The 6,685-nt window shown below is 49.8% G+C and overlaps 1 non-coding gene across 1 annotated transcript; it reads left to right on the top strand.

Moving 5' to 3' along the window:
* The first annotated feature begins 6,279 nt into the window (after positions 1-6,279).
* Positions 6,280-6,351, top strand: TRNAV-GAC. The gene has a single exon. It is a non-coding gene; the product is annotated as a tRNA-Val (tRNA).
* Positions 6,352-6,685: the final 334 nt, after the last annotated feature.

The following is a 6,685-nucleotide window of genomic DNA, read 5'->3' as shown; positions in this document are numbered from 1 at the left end:
ATGCCGTAGAGTCCTCCTTCCACACTGGCCCTTTTCTCCAGGAGGACTGACCTCCGTTGCCCTGGATTTCAGATGTAATCCCAGGAAAACTACAACCACTGCCTGGAGGCCGACAACTGTAATTAAGAAGAAGAAGAAGAAGAGATTGGCTATACACCCCCCCCCCATTCCCCACAACCTTCAGAGCAGCTAGCAATCTCCTTTCCCTCCCCCTCCCCACAACAGACACCCTGAGAGGTAGGTGGGGCTGAGAGAGCTTTTTGAGAACTGCCCTTGAGAGAACAGCTCTGAGAGAACTTGTGACTGACCCAAGGTCATCCAGTAGCTGCAGGTGGAGGAGTGGGGAATCAAACCTGGTTCTCCCAGATTAGAGTCCACGCACTTAACCACGACACCAAATTAACTCTCAGCAAGCCCAAAAAATCCATCTTTCCTTCTCTGTTGTGCTCAGTCCTTATACGAGCGAGATTCGAGTCCACGACCACCTTACAGACCCACAAGATTATCAGGGTGTTACCTTCCTAGAGTCAAAATTCCCTTTGCCAGATACCAAAGAAAGCACGGACTCTAATCTGGGAGAACCGGGTTTGATTCCCCACTTCTCTACACGCAGCTGCTGGTGTGACCTTGGGTCAGTCACAAGTTCTCTCAGAGCTGCTCTCTCAGGAGCAGTCCTCATGAGAGCTCTCTCAGCCCCACCTACCTCACAGGGTGTCTTTTGCAGGGAGGGGGAAGGAGATTGTAAACTGCCTTGAGACTCCTTCAAGTAGTGAAAAGGGTAAAGGTTTCCCTTGCTTGAAAGCCTGTCAAATCGAACTCTAGGGGGCGGTGCTCATCTCCGTTTCCAAGCCAAAAAGCCAGCGCTGTCCGAACACTTCCCTGTGCTCATGACTAGACACCGAGGCGCACGGAATGCTGTTACCTTCCCACCAAAGCGGTACCTATTTATCTGCTTGCAATTTCTTGCTTTCGAACTGTTAGGTTGGCAGAAGCGGGGGCCAGAGAGGGGAGCTCACCCCATCACACGGCCCTCGGGTCTCAAACTGCTGAACTACTGACCTTCCAGTCTGCAGCTCAACATCTTAATCTCTGAGCCACCGAGGCCCCGGGTCAAGTAGTGAAAGGTGGGGTGTAAATCCAATCTCCTCCTCCTCCTCCCTATCTTTTCCCCAGTTCCAAAGAGAGCAGCACACCGCCCATCTCACACATGCTGCCAGCTCCCACACGGGCCTGCTCAGTTGCTTGCCTCCTATAAATATGTCCTGGGTCCTGGCAGGCCACTCTGACCCAGCTGTGCCCTCCCTTGGGATGTATTGCCTGGCACTGCAGGGGCATCCGCTGTCTGGCCTCTTGCCCAGGGCTTTTCTTTGGATCTCCATCCAAGCCGAAGCTGGCGGACCGGTCTGAATGGAATTAAACTACGCCAGGTGATCCTCTCCCCCAAAGTGGGAGAAAGATCGGTATTATCCACCCTCTCCTTTTAAGAACATAAGAGAAGCCGATGTTGGGTCAGGCCAGTGGCCCCTCCAGTCCAACACTCTGTGTCACACAGTGGCCAAAAATACCAGGTGCCCTCAGGAGGTCCAGCAGTGGGGCCAGGACACCAGAAGCCCTCCCACTGTTGACCCCCCCCAAGCACCAAGAATACAGAGCATCCCTTGCCCCAGACTGAGAGTTCCTATCTATGCCTTGTGGCTAAGAGCCACTGATGGACCTCTGCTCCATATGTTCATCCAATTCCCTCTTATAAGAACATAAGAGAAGCCAATGTTGGATCAGGCCAATGGCCCCTCCAGTCCAGCACTCTGGGTCACACAGTGGCCAAAAAGACCAGGTGCCACTAGGAGGTCCGGCAGTGGGGCCAGGACACTAGGAGCCCTTCCACTGTTGCCCCCCCCAAGCACCGAAAATACAGAGCATCCCTTGCCCCAGACTGAGAGTTCCTATCTATACCTTGTGGCTCATAGCCACTGATGGACCTCTGCTCCATAGAAGAACATAAGAGAAGCCAATGTTGGATCAGGCCCTTGGCCCCTCCAGTCCAACACTCTGTGTCACACAGTGGCCAAAAATACCAGGTGCCACCAGGAGGTCCAGCAGTGGGGCCAGGACACTAGAAGCCCTCCCACTGTTGCCCCCCCCAAGCACCAGGAAGACAAAGCATCCCTTGCCCCAGACTGAGAGTTCCTATCTATACCTTGTGGCGAATAGCCACTGGTGGACCTCTGTTCCGTATCTTTATCCAATTCCCTCTTATAAGAACATAAGAGAAGCCAATGTTGGATCAGGCCAAAGGGCCCTCCAGTCCAGCACTCTGGGTCACACAGTGGCCAAAAAGACCAGGTGCCACCAGGAGGTCCGGCAGTGGGGCCAGGACACTAGAAGCCCTCCCACTGTTGCCACCCCCGCAAGCACCAAGATTACAGAACATCCCTTGCCCCAGACCGAGAGTCCCTATCTATACCTTGTGGCTAATAGCCACTGATGGACCTCTGTTCCAGATGTTTATCCAGTTCCCTCTTGAAGCCGTCCATGCTTGTAGCTGCCACCAACTCCTGTGGCAGTGAATCCCATGTGTTCATCACTCTTTGGGCGAAGAAGGACTTCCTTTTATCTGTTCTAACCCCACCACTCAGCAATTTCACTGAGGGCCCACGAGTTCTTCCTCCTTACTTTCTCTTCTTCACTGCTCTGTGATGGTAAGTACTGGGTTGGTGCCAGAATGGGGCACTGATATTGATGGGCTGTGAAGTATTTTTGTGCTGAAATATATTGAAGCATCGCTCTGACTGTAGCCCGTAGCCCTGCTTCTCCTCAGTAAATTCTCTCTCATTATTCCAGGTTATTTTAGCCTCCGTTGTCTTTTCTAACCCTGCTCTGGAGCTCCCTTGCTTTCCACTGTGAAACCTCTGGGCATGCATCATTCATTCCTCTCTGTCTGAGCTTGGATCTGAGCCTGAGACAAGGATGTTTCGAGCACATTTGGTAACAAAGGGGATGCTGAACTCTCTATCCGAAGAAGAAGAAGAGGAGGAGGAGGAGGAGATTGGATTTATACCCTGCCCTTCACTACCTGAAGGAGTCTCAGAGCGGCTTCCAAACTCCTTTTCCTTCCCCTCCCCACAACAGACACCCTGTGAGCTAGGTGGAGCTGAGAGAGCTCTCTCACGAACTTCCCTTGAGAGAACAGCTCTGAGAGAACTTGTGACTGGCCCAAGGCCACACCAGCAGCTGCATGTAGAGGAGTGGGGAATCAAACCCAGTTCTCCCAGATTAGAGTCCGCGCTCTTAACCATAAGAACATAAGAACATAAGAGACGCCAATGTTGGATCAGGCCAAAGGCCCATCCAGTCCAACACTCTGTGTCACACAGTGGCCAGAAATACCAGTGCCATCAGGAGGTCCAGCAGTGGGGCCAGGACATTAGAAGCCCTCCCACTGTTGACGCCCCCCCAAGCACCAAGAAGACAGAGCATCACTTGCCCCAGAGCCCCTAGCTATACCTTGTGGCTAATAGCCACTGATGGACCTCTGCTCCATATGCTTATCTAATTCCCTTTTGAAGCCGTCCATGCTTGTAGCACCCACCACTTCCTGTGGCAGTGAATTCCATGTGTTAATCACTCTTTGGGTGAAGAAATACTTCCTTTTATCCGTTCTAACCCGACCGCTCTGCAGTTTCATGGAGTGCCCACGAGTTCTTGTATTGTGAGAAAGGGAGAAAAGTACCTCTTTCTCTACCTGCTCTTTCCCATGCATAATCTTATAAACCTCGATCATGTCACCCCTCAGTCGTCTTTTCTCCAAGCTAAAGAGCCCTAAGCGCTTTAACCTTTCCTCATAGGGAAAGTGTTCCAACCCTTTTATCATTCGAGTTGCCCTTTTCTGCACTTTTTCCAAAGCTATAATATCCTTTTTAAGGTGTGGTGCCCAGAACTGCACACAGTATTCCAAATGAGGTCTCACCATTGATTTATATAGGGGCATTATTATATTGGCTGATCTGTTTTCAATACCCTTCCTAATAATCCCCAGCATAGCATTGGCCTTCTTTATTGCAGTCACACACTGTCTCGACATTTTCAGTGAGTTATCCACTACAACTCCAAGATCTCTCTCTTGCTCAGTCTCTGCCAGTTCAGACCCCATCAATGTGTATTTATATTTAGGATTTTTGGCTCCAATGTGCATCACCTTGCACTTGGCCACATTGAACCCCATTTGCCATGTTGACGCCCACTCGCCCATCCTTGACAGATCCCCTTGGAGTGCCTCACAATCCTCACTGGTTTTCACCACCCTGAACAACTTTGTATCATCCGCAAATTTAGCCACTTCACTGCTTACTCCCATCTCCAAATCATTAATGAACAAGTTAAAAAGCAGTGGACCAAGTACTGATCCCTGCGGTACCCCACTGCTTACCACCCTCCACTGAGAAAATTGCCCACCTACACTCACTCTCTGTTTTCTATGAACTAGCCAGTTTTTGATCCATAAAAGGACTTGTCCTTCTATCCCATGATTTTTGAGCTTACTTAGGAGCCTTTGATGAGGAACTTTATCAAAAGCTTTCTGGAAGTCAAGGTAAATAATATCTATTGGATCCCCCTTGTCCACATGTTTGTTCACCCCCTCAAAGAACACTAACAGGTTAGTGAGACAAGATCTTCCCTTACAGAAACCGTGCTGAGTCTGCCTCAATAGGTTTTGTTCATCTATGTGCCTACTAATTCTTTCCTTAATAATGGTTTCCACCAATTTACCCGGTATCGACGTCAGACTGACTGGCCTGTAATTTCCCGGATCTCCTCTGGAACCCTTTTTAAAGATGGGAGTGACATTAGCTACCTTCCAATCCTCAGGAATGGAGGCAGATTTTAAGGAAAGATTACATATCTTTGTCAGGAGATCTACAAGTTCACATTTGAGTTCTTTCAGAACTCTCGGATGTATGCCATCTGGGCCTGGTGATTTTTCAGTTTTTAAGTTGTCTATCAGTTTTAGGACCTCCTCTCTCGTCACCTCAATCTGACTCAGGTCTTTCAACACCCCTCCTGAAATCAGTGGTTCTGGAGTGGGCAAGCACTTCTCATCTTCCACAGTGAAGACGGAGGCAAAAAATGCATTTAGCTTCTCAGCCATTTCCCTATCATCCTTCAATACTCCTTTTACCCCTTGGTCGTCCAAGGGCCCCACTGCCTCCCTGGCTGGTTTCCTGTTTCTAATGTATTTGAAGAAAGTTTTATTGTTGGTTTTTACGTTTTTTGCTATATGCTCCTCATATTCCCTTTTTGCCTGCCTGACCTCAGACTTGCATTTTATTTGCCATAGCCTGTGTTCCGTTTTATCAGCCTCACTGTGACTAGCTTTCCACTGCTTAAAGGAATTCTTTTTACTTTTTACAGCCTCCATTACTCTGTTTGTTAACCATGCAGGCTTTTTCCTATACCTGTTTGTGCCTTTCCTAACCTGCGGAATATATATTTTTTGAGCTTCTAGGATCGTAGTTTTAAATAGATCCCAAGCTTCCCCAATTGTTTTGACCCTTTCTACTTTTCCTTTCAGTTTCCTCCCCACGTGTCCCCTCATATCAGAGAAATTACCCCTTTTAAAGTTAAAAATGGTTGTGTGAGTCTTTTTGGCCAATTCTCTATTTGTACAAATGATGAACTCAACAACATTATGATCACTGTTTCCAAGCGGTGCAATCACTTTTACATCTCTCACCAGGTCTTGAGTGTTACTTAGGACCAAACCATGACACCAAACTTCCCTGTGGTCCAATTGGGAAGGGGCTGTGGCTTGGGGGCAGCCTCTGCTTGGCAGGCAGAAGGTCCCAGGTTCAATCCCCGACATCTCCAGTTAAAAGGGCACAGATAGTAGGTTATGTGAAAGATCTCAGCCTGAGACCCTGGAAAGCCAGGACCTGTCTGAGTAGACAATAGTGACCCTGATGGACCAAGCTCTAATTCAATTTAAGGAAGCTTCGTGCATGGGAGAGTCCAGTGGCTCAGTGGAAGAGCCTCTGCTTGGCATGCAGAAGGTCCCAGGTTCAATCCCCGGCATCTCCAGTTAAAAGGACCAGGCAGTAGGTGATGGGAAAGACCTCAGCCAGAGACCCTGGAGAGCTATGGGAAGGGACTGTGGCTCGGTGGCAGAGCATCTGCCTGACATGCAGAAGGTCCCAGGTTCAATCCCCGGCATCTCCAGTTAAAAGGACCAGGCAGGAGGTGTTGGGAAAGACCTCAGCCTGAGACCCTGGAGAGCTATGGGAAGGGACTGTGGCTCAGTGGCAGAGCCTCTGCCTGACATGCAGAAGGTCCCAGGTTCAATCCCCGGCATCTCCAGTTAAAAGGACCAGGTAGGAGGTGATGGGAAAGACCTCTGCCTGAGACTCTGGAGAGCTATGGGAAGGGGCTGTGGCTCAGTGGAAAAGCCTCTGCCTGGCATGCAGGAGGTCCCAGATTCAGTCCCCGGCATCTCCAGCTAAAAGGACCTGGCAGTAGGTGATGGGAAAGACCTCTGCCGGAGACCCTGGAGAGCTATGGGAAGGGGCCATGATAGAGCCTCTGCCTGGCATGCAGAAGGTCCCGGGTTCAATCCCCGGCATCTCCAGCTAAAAGGATTATGTAGGAGGTGATGTGCCTAAGATCTCAGACAGCTGCTGCCAGTCAGAGCAGA

Source organism: Gekko japonicus, unplaced genomic scaffold (genome assembly GCF_001447785.1).
Source record: "Gekko japonicus isolate JY-2015 unplaced genomic scaffold, Gekko_japonicus_V1.1 scaffold3329, whole genome shotgun sequence".
Classification (NCBI taxonomy): domain Eukaryota; kingdom Metazoa; phylum Chordata; class Lepidosauria; order Squamata; family Gekkonidae; genus Gekko; species Gekko japonicus.
Note: the sequence above shows the minus strand (reverse complement) of the source record. Positions and strands in the feature narration are given on the sequence as shown.